At 37.1% G+C, this 9637-nt stretch overlaps 1 pseudogene; it reads right to left on the bottom strand.

The window, feature by feature from the left end:
• Positions 1-409: 409 nt before the first annotated feature.
• LOC115962164 overlaps positions 410-9637 on the bottom strand; it is a 47543-nt pseudogene continuing 38315 nt past the window's right edge.

The following is a 9637-nucleotide window of genomic DNA, read 5'->3' as shown; positions in this document are numbered from 1 at the left end:
ATCAATCTACAAAATCGTTTCTCCATCCACTCTTCTACACTGCAAAAATCTTACAACAAAATTCAGTTTCAGTTCTAAGGGAACGCACGCTTCACCTGGACAAATAAATAAATAAATTACAAAATCTTTTCACGAAATGTAGAAATTGAGATTACAGATAACTCTAAATAATATATTCTATAAAATTTAAAGTGGGTCAACAATCACCCCGCCTCCATTTATATTTCAAAGACGTTGAGATCCGCGAACTTATAAGAAATTTTTCTGCTGGAGTGATTATAGTGAGATAAAGATATATAATTTTTTTTTATCAGAGAGAATAAGATATCATTAAGATATCGAAACTGATTATGGTCCTAAAAAGAAAAGAAAAACACAAAGAGATAAAATATGGGATTCTACTAATTTAAAATTATTCTGGCTGAAATCAAAAAAATTAGAATAAGTCGGGATCATAGGTAATTGAAAAGTTGATTTCCAATATCCAATTAGACAGATATGGCAGAAGTTTAGAGAAACTGTACAAGTTTTAAGAATGAGAGGAACCTGGCCACGCTTCCATCTCAATCATCATCCTCAAGATCAAGTACCATTCTCAACTTCCTTCTCATTACATTACTCTTTGGAGATGCACTAGGAGCTAATTCATCAATTGCATCTTCCAATTCCTCATCCACTACCTGATCTGACAAATTATCTAAATCGTTCACAGGTGCAACATCCAAACGATTTCCACTGCCAATCTTTCTTATTAGATTACTCTGTGGAAATGAACTGGGAGCCACTGCATCCCCAAAAGCTGCCGAAATATCAACTTCTTGTTGTGACAATTGACAAATTATCTAAATGATTCACAGGTGCAACGTTCAACAAACTTCCACTGCCAATGCTAGTCACTTCAGCTTCAGCAGTGCCATTCAGACTGCCATAATTAAAAGAAACATTCACATCAACTCCTGCAGGTTCCGCCTTACTGCACTGGTTGTTAACATCCCTGAAAATACATAAGATTAGTTCTATGTTCAAGTTAATAAATATTATCAGAATATTTGAACAAAAAAGAAGCTAAGCTGAAGCTATACTTTTCTTCACAAACCATAACTTAATGCAACAAACATCAAGTAAATAACAGAGGTTATTCTTTATTAGTACAAATTCCCTTTGAAAAGAAGCCAGCTTGATAAACACAACCCTGCTTTCCAAACATAACAGCTTAATAAGGATATCAATTTGTAAAATTCTAAGTAATACTACTAACATAGGTGTCCAAAGCTCTTCGAGCACTTGACTAATCCCACATACTAGTTAATTATAGGGAGGAATCCATTGGGAGTGGCCCCAAGATGCAAACTAGGAGTTTTGAACCCAGAGTCTCATGTATCTCATGAGGCCTTGAGAATTTAATTTGGCATAATTCCTGCAAGTCTTTGTAGTAAACTGTCTGAAACTCATGATTAAATCAAAATAAAAATTTAAGAGGCTAAAATGACCCAACTTTATATCACTTTTTTTGTTCACTTTATTTCCTCCATCGAATTAGTCCTTTCAATGGATATATACTCTAAAATTGACAAAGCAGAAAGCTTTTGCTAGTCTTTCAACAATTTTAGAAGAGTGCTATTCCTTTTCGACCTGAAATACGCAGTCAAGCTCCAACAAGAATTGGATTGACAAAGTTTTTAAAAGTCCTCCTTATTCGAGTTTGTTTGATATGCTCATGAGAGCCACATTTGGTCTGGAAGGTCACTCATGGTTTGTTTGAAGCATGAGTTCTCAAGTTGTCATGTTTTCTTCTCTTTTATTTGTTTTTCTCGTTAGTCACTTTTGCGCCTTTGGTTAATTGTTTCCTAGCCTCTTGCAACGTGTAAGGTCCTTTCTAGGCTAGCTTCCAATGTCTCTCCAGTTGTAAGACTTGTTTCTTTAGGTGCTTTAGGGAATGTACTGAAGAAGCATGTTTGAGAGCTTTGTCATGTGTCTTGATTTTATTTTTTATTTTTAGCAGTAAACTTACTATTTACCCGTCAAAAAAAAATTGGTCAATTGAAAATTATTTACATCCAGGCATCCAAGAGAAGTGGGCATAACAGATTCCAAAAAACGTTTCTGCAAAACTGAAAATGATAATTGTGGGGTCATGGGCCCAAATCATATAATTGGGTTTTGGGCTTTGGCCGAGAGCGTGAGAAGTCCGAATCCAAGGAGGAATATCTCCTCGGATAAGCTAAACGCAGATCGGGTATAGATCCTAATGATCAAAGTGACCTTTCAAGAAGCTCTAGTGATAGGGACGTGCACCATAAACATACAAGAAAGATGGAAACCCAAAAATATCTAAGGGAAAACTATTACCACAGCATTAAATGCTCTGTATCTAATTCCCTGACCGTATTAATGAGGAAGTGACCTCTGAACAGTACCTTTCCAGCCTTATAGCCATCCTCCAAAGACTTCTAGAGGAGGCTGATGGGACAAGTATCAGCCTAAGCCATCAACTATCCACGTGTAGGGTAAAGGTGAAGAAAGAAATGTAGTATAAATGAGAATAGAGACCTTAGAGGGAGGAGATCGGAAAACAGAGAAAGAACACTGTAGCAATCACAATTGCACTTATACTCTGTTTACTTGATTTATATGAGCACTTGCCTCCTCGGACAAGGAGTTCATCCATATTAACTGTTGTCCAATTCACTAAAACCTAGTTCTTTAGCTCACTCTTTACAAATTTATTATACTGGGCTCACTAGGCCAAGATCCCATACATTTTGGGCTTGGACTGCAAATCGTGTCCCTACAATAATGATGCCATTTCAGCACAAGAATATATGTAACAATTTCCAAAGGACTAGGAAGTATTTTCTAGACTTTAAGCCTATTATCAATTTGTCATTAATCTCAAAGTATGCAAATACTTCAAACATAGTACATCAGCATCACAACTAAATAGATCCACTAAACATTCAACAGCATCAATCTCCCTCGTTTCCAACATGTTCATTTGTAGGAGTAACTACTTGGAAATGGAAAAAAGTGAGATTATCATTTCAAGTTCAACCTGAATATTCAGCATTATATGGATTGTAGAATAAATTGAATAACGTAGTAACTAGCAAGAAGAATCGTGGTGGATGAGCAACATACTGTATTTTGACAACTTCAGTAGGTCTATTTCCAGGATCATTTTGAATTTTTTTTCCCTGAATTGAGATGGCTGTGAGATTCTCATCCTTTGACTGAGCAAGCGGCCTTCTAGTTTTCCTGTATCCAATAGATTAATTAATTATAAACAAAGGACAGAAAGAAAACATAACGGGAAGAGTTGTTGCCACTCAGTGATATGATTAGATTTAACACACACATACTCTAATTTAGAGTTACGGAGTAAATGAATATATAGATAATTATGTTCCAAACAGTACCATCTTCAAAAAGGAAACCACAAAGGATACAGGTATAAAATTATGAAAATTAATGACATGTTTAGAGTGCTGCAGCTATTTAGCATTTAAACAGTTATAATACAATGAAAGGATTCCATTATGATTTCCAATGTTTTCTAAATCATGCAAAGGAACTTTTAGATCATTCAAAAGTAACAGAATTCCAATCAACATGATACAGCATAATTAAGGTGTCGTGTGCTATGCAGATATTATTAATATCATCACCTGATATCAATTTGAGTCTCAGTCCAAGTAATGTGTCTCATTTTCAAATACATGAGAGACTTGTTCCCAGTCCAAGGGAAAAAGGCAAATGATGAATCCAATAACATGCATATATTCAAAAAATTGTGTACCATTTACATATAAGAAGAGCTGTTCCCAGGCTAAGGACAATTCCAAGAAAAGTTTTATGATAGGACAAACAATTAAACCACTAACAAAGACTCCATGCATAAAATTGATAATATAAGTTTAAAAGAATTCATCATAAATATGGATGAGACAATGGAACTGGCAGTGCAAGGTTCATGTTGTTGGCCACAAATAGCAGCAGTACTACGGACCACAAATTAATAACCACAAAATTCAATGAAATATTAAAGCCAAGAGACATTGTATATGTAAACAAATAACGAAGCAGATTGGTTAGAATTTTTTTCTTGGTTCTACAGTGGACTAGGCAAGAGAATTCTTGATTTTCAGAAATATATTTGACACCATATATGCAAATTTAATAAACAAAAGTGAACTTTATCATTATTTGGGTAAGTACCAGTCATAAAAATAAATTAACTTTAAACTATGAAAGATAAGAGAATAAGAAACAATATGACAGGCAGTTCTACTTTTGCCTACCAAGAAAAATTCAAACAAAAGTGGAAATAACAACTATGCCATTTTTAAGGAAAAACACTGAATATTTCAAATACAGTTCATAGATTCCTTTCATATAAACAATGATTCCCAGATATGAGTCCATTATAAGGAAAGGTAACAGCTTCCAGATATAATTACCCAATATAATATATACACAATCAAGCTCCAACAACTATAAATATTTATTCTTTATGATGAGAGACAGAGAGAGACAGAGAGAGAGAGAGAAAGAGATAGAGATTTACTTAAGAACAGAGCTTAGGAGTTCATCGTCCGAATCATCTTCGGGCAATAATCCTTCAACTTGTTTTGGTAATTGCTCACCAAATAGCCTCTCATTCTCCATTTTGCGCCTACAGTTTTTTAATATATATAGATCAGTAACATTAGGAAATCCAGCAATATTTGACAAGAGATGTCAAATTCATCTGAACTTGGAAAAATGAAAATGAAAATTCATATATGTAGGGTGTAAGGTTGAATTTAATCAACCATTTTATTGGCTTTATTCCGTGCCAAATTTGCTTGTATTTCAGCATTTAGTAACCCTGTATTTAGGTGGGTTTGTTGTAAGGGTAGTGAGTGAGATAGAGTGAAGTTTGCTCAAGAGTGTGCAAGAAAACAGAGACTCGCGACTTGTTCTCGCGGGTGGCTCGTGGCTTCAAGTCGCCAGACGCAGCACACGTGCCAAGCATGCCAGAAGGTGAACAGTCATACTAGCTGGAGCACTACAGGACAAAACAGGACAACTGACCATACGGTTATCTCGCGATTGGATCTCGCGACTCAGTCAAGTCGCGAGGTCAAGCCGCGAGCCACCCCTGTTTTGTAAATCCTGACATTTCACATTCCTCTCTTACTCCAGTATAAATACCCCTTTTACCCACAAATGAAAGAGAGCTTCCAGAGAGAATTTTGAGAGAGAAACCCTAAAGAAAAACAAGATTGATTCACCCACAATCTATACATTAGAGTCTCTTCAAATTCCTCAATTCTCTTCCTCTCCATTGTCAAATCCTTGAGAGGCATTTTACCAAACCTTGTTCTCACCATATTCATCATTGTGAGAGGGCTGTTTGGATTTCTGGGAAGCAGTTAGGAAGGAACCAATCTACATTGGTTGATGCTACGGTCTAGTAGCGGAATCCGGGAAGCTAGAAAAAAAAAAGGTTCGGCGCAACCTCGTTGGAGCAAGAAGCTTGGAGGGCTTAGGTGCACTGGGTAGAATAGGCTTGGAGGATCTATTGCTGTCCATGTATCCCAACTATATTTTCTAGTGGATTGTTTACCACTTGGAGGGCGGCGGAGAGGTTTTACGCCGAGGGTTTCGGTTTCCTCTTCGATAACACATCGCGTGTTGTCTTTGTGTTTGCATCTTCCTTCCCTTTTATCTTTGCCTTTTTATCTGCTGTGGGTTGTGATTTTAATTTGGCTTAGATAGTTTTTCCAATTCCATATTATAGCTTATGTTAATTTTTCGCACACTAGTTGTTTGACATAATGCTTGAATTGGTTAAGTTGTAATTTGGGGGTCTAAACGTTCAAGGGTGTTTATACACATATTTGAACTTTCAATTGGTATCAGAGCGGGTACACTTTTATTGATTTCAATACCGTTGTGTGATCCTTGACTCCCTATTGAGATGGATCGGTCTCAATCCCTAAATGCACCTCCATATTTTGATGGTAGTATTTATGCTTTTTGGAAGGTTCGCATGAGAGCATTTCTTTGCTCAATTGATGAATCTGTTTGGGATGCTGTTGAGATTGGTTGGACCAGACCTGAGGCAGCCAAATCCACATGGGATAAGGCAGCACTCGCTACATCTAATGCTAACAGTAAAGCATTCAATGCTATTTTCTGTGGTGTGTGACCAGATGAATTTCACAGGATTTCTCACATTACCGTTGCCAAATGCACCAAGTTGCAAATGCTGACCAAGCATGGGAGATATTGCACCAAGCTACCATTGCCAAATGCACCAAGCATGGGAGATATTGGAAACCACCTACGAAGGCACGAAGAAAGTGAAAGACACCAAGTTGCAAATGCTGACCACTCAGTTTGAGGAGCTCAAAATGAGTGAGGATGAGTCCTTTGACTCTTTCTATGGGAAGTTAAATGAGGTGGTTGTCAGCAAGTTCAATTTGGGGGAGAAAACGGAGGATTCTAAAATTGTAAGGAAGATCCTTCAATCTTTGCCGGAAAGTTTTCGTGCTAAAGTGACAGCGATTGAAGAGAGCAAGGACCTTGATGACATCAAAGTCCAGGAGCTAGTTGGTTCTCTTCAGACTTATGAGATGTCGCTGCCCAATCAACAGAAGAGTAAATCTCTTGCTCTTAAGACCATTAATGAGAAGGTGGAAGATCAAGACTCATCGGGAGAAGATGTGGTTGACAAAGATGTTGCATACCTTGTTAAAAATTTCAGAAAGTTCTTGAAATTCAAAAATAATGGAAAATTTGGTGATAAAAGAAAATTCCAAAGTTCAGGAAGGGAGAAAATGGAATTCAAAAAGAAAGATGGAAAAGAATCTCAACCTACACAAGGTGTCACTTGTTTCGAATGTAACGGGCATGGACACTTTAAGAAAGAATGTCCGAATTATTTGAAATCGAAAGGCAAAGTGTATGCCACAACATTGAGTGACTCAGATTCATCCGACTCAGAATCTGAGGAAAACTGTGATGGAGAGGGGAACTACTCAGCTTTTATGACTATTGCTCATGTTGAGTCTTCAGACGAGTTAAATCTGCTTGTACGAGACCTTGGAGAACATAGTGACGAAGAATCACTGGGAATTGTTGAAGAATCAGATGTTGAAGAAGATGAAAGTACAGCCAATCTTCAAGAGAATTATAACTCACTCCTAGAGAAGTCGGGTGAGTACACAATGGTGGCCAAGGCTGCTGTGAGAAAAATGAAGAAGGCAGAGGAGGATTACAAAAGTCTCCTAATCCGATATAGGGAGGCCAAATGTGAAATAGAAACATTGAATGGTGAGCTGTCAGAAACTTACACAAAAGTGAGATTTCTTGAGCAAGAGGTTGTGCAAGCAAATGCTAAAATAGAGAGGGTCACCACCAAGAAGCTAGATGATGTTATTTCATCTCAAAAGAGTTTTTCAGACAAATCCGAATTGGGATATACCGGAGGAAGTAGCTCATCTGGAACTGTCACTAAAGAAGTGAAGTTTGTAAAAGCTAAAGATCCAGTTGAAGTTGACCTTACTGCTGAGAAGCTCAAGATGGAGGAGAAGAAGAATGTGGAGAACCAACGGTTGTTGAATCCCCGCAATCAGTGTGTGGGCAGGTCTGAATCTCGTGCCAAGTCTCGTCCACGACCACAAAGAGGTCCTAGATCAACTTATATGTGTCATCATTGCGGACTTCAAGGGCATACTCGACCAAATTGCCAAAAGCTGAGAGCAAAGAATAGTGCAACCCCTCAAAGGTCACGAGGACCTAGAAATATAGAAGAAATTGGGCAAGTGAACAATCTAGAGATCAAAATGGTGATCCCGGAATGATGAACGTGATGAAGATGATTGGTGCATTCACCAACTGCTTGGAAAGTTTCTCACGAAGGTTTGAAACCCCTAACTCCCGTACCCAATCCTCTAAGGAAATCACCCCAAACGCAAGTGACGTGTGATTGAAAAAGGGTGCTCATGCATAAGCATTACAACATGTCCATGCATTAATACTTCCTATGCTTTGCGACGATGTTTGTTTGTTTGCTTGTTGTTTTTGCCGATGGTTGTTTGCTTGTCTACTTGTGCATACTTTTGATTTTTTTTTTATCAATCTTTTTCTTCTTGTGTCAAAAATCCAAAAATCACATAAAAATTAGAAAATCAAAAAAGTTTGATTGACATTGTTGAGTTTTTGTCTTAAAACTTGTTTTGTCTTGTACCTTTGTGCTAATGGTTTTGTGCATTTTCGAGCATTGCTTGTTTCTTTGCACTCATATCACTGTGGGAGAAATCTTGAAATCTATGTGTTTGTTGTAAATAGATCTTCAAACTTGTCATGAATGATTAGTGAATGGTTATGATGATCTTGAGACATGCATAGACTTGTGTCTATATATCTTCCCATTCTTTATTTTTGTTTTTGCTAAAAAGAGCTCACCAAATGTAAATCTCCAAATGAAAAGAGATATTGAGCTGCAAAAGTCTGTCGCACATTCTAGTATTTAACTAGGAAAAAGGGTAAGCGACCTTATATTAAAGTGAATGTTTATTCAAAAAGCCAAAGGCTAGTTCTTTAAAGTGAAATATCATATATCACTCTCACAATGAGAGGTAATTGTCTCAAAGGATCAAAAAGATCAAATGTTATGATTAAAAGTGGAGTCAAATGTAAAGCTCCAAGATATGTTATCAAGTTTTATGGGAGGTCATATATACATATTTCTATAATTGAGATAGATCACATGATCTAGTGCTAATTGTGTATGCCTTGGTTGAATTGATCATTGAAACTTCACATTAGACTAAGGACTAACTCATTGTTGATATCCACACACAACACACAAGTTTATGTTCAATGAATGCCATATTCATTTGTGTGATTGTACTTGATGAAATATGTTTTCACATGCTCAATCTTTGTTAATTCAAGCACAAAAAGATTTTTGAGTGTTTTAGGTGTTTTTGGAAAGTATTTTGTTAGAAAAATCTGAAAATTTTCAAAAATCCATTTTTGCCCTGTTTTGGCGACTCAGTCGCGGGTAAGTCAAGTCGCGAGCCTCAGTCGCGTCTTCGCGGGTCATTTTTGGCAACTTGTTCGCGAGTAGAAGGTCCAGTCGCGAGGGTTACTTAGAGATTTTCGCGACTCAGCTCGCGACTCTCTTGCGGGTAGACCTTCCAGTCGCGAAAAACACTTAGAAAAATTTTTCAAACTTTTATCTTTGAGTGTTTTGGCGGCTTGAACTGGCGACTTTGTGGCGACTCACTTCAGTCGCGAAAAACGTGTGTTTGGCAAAAATAGGGGCAGTTTTTAAATCTTTTTCAGTTTTCCCTCGAACTTTTGTGACTATTCATCTTCTCTTTCAACTGTCTCCTTCCCAAACACTCCGTGCTCCCATTTCCAAACTCCATTGTTGCGTATTTTCTGCTCAAAATCTTCAAGTAACAGGTATGGGTTTTCATTCTTGAACTCCTTTCTACTTGATTTTGTGTTTTTTCCCCCTTGATTATTCGCATTTGTTTATGGTTTTGAGATGGGTTTGTGTTTCGACTATTGCTCTATGTTCATGCTTAGCTTGTGAATGATGTTGCTTGAGTTTGAAATTATTTTAGTTGATTTTTTT

This window comes from Quercus lobata, chromosome 9 (genome assembly GCF_001633185.2).
Source record: "Quercus lobata isolate SW786 chromosome 9, ValleyOak3.0 Primary Assembly, whole genome shotgun sequence".
Taxonomy (NCBI): domain Eukaryota; kingdom Viridiplantae; phylum Streptophyta; class Magnoliopsida; order Fagales; family Fagaceae; genus Quercus; species Quercus lobata.
This window is presented reverse-complemented; position numbering and strand designations above follow the sequence as displayed.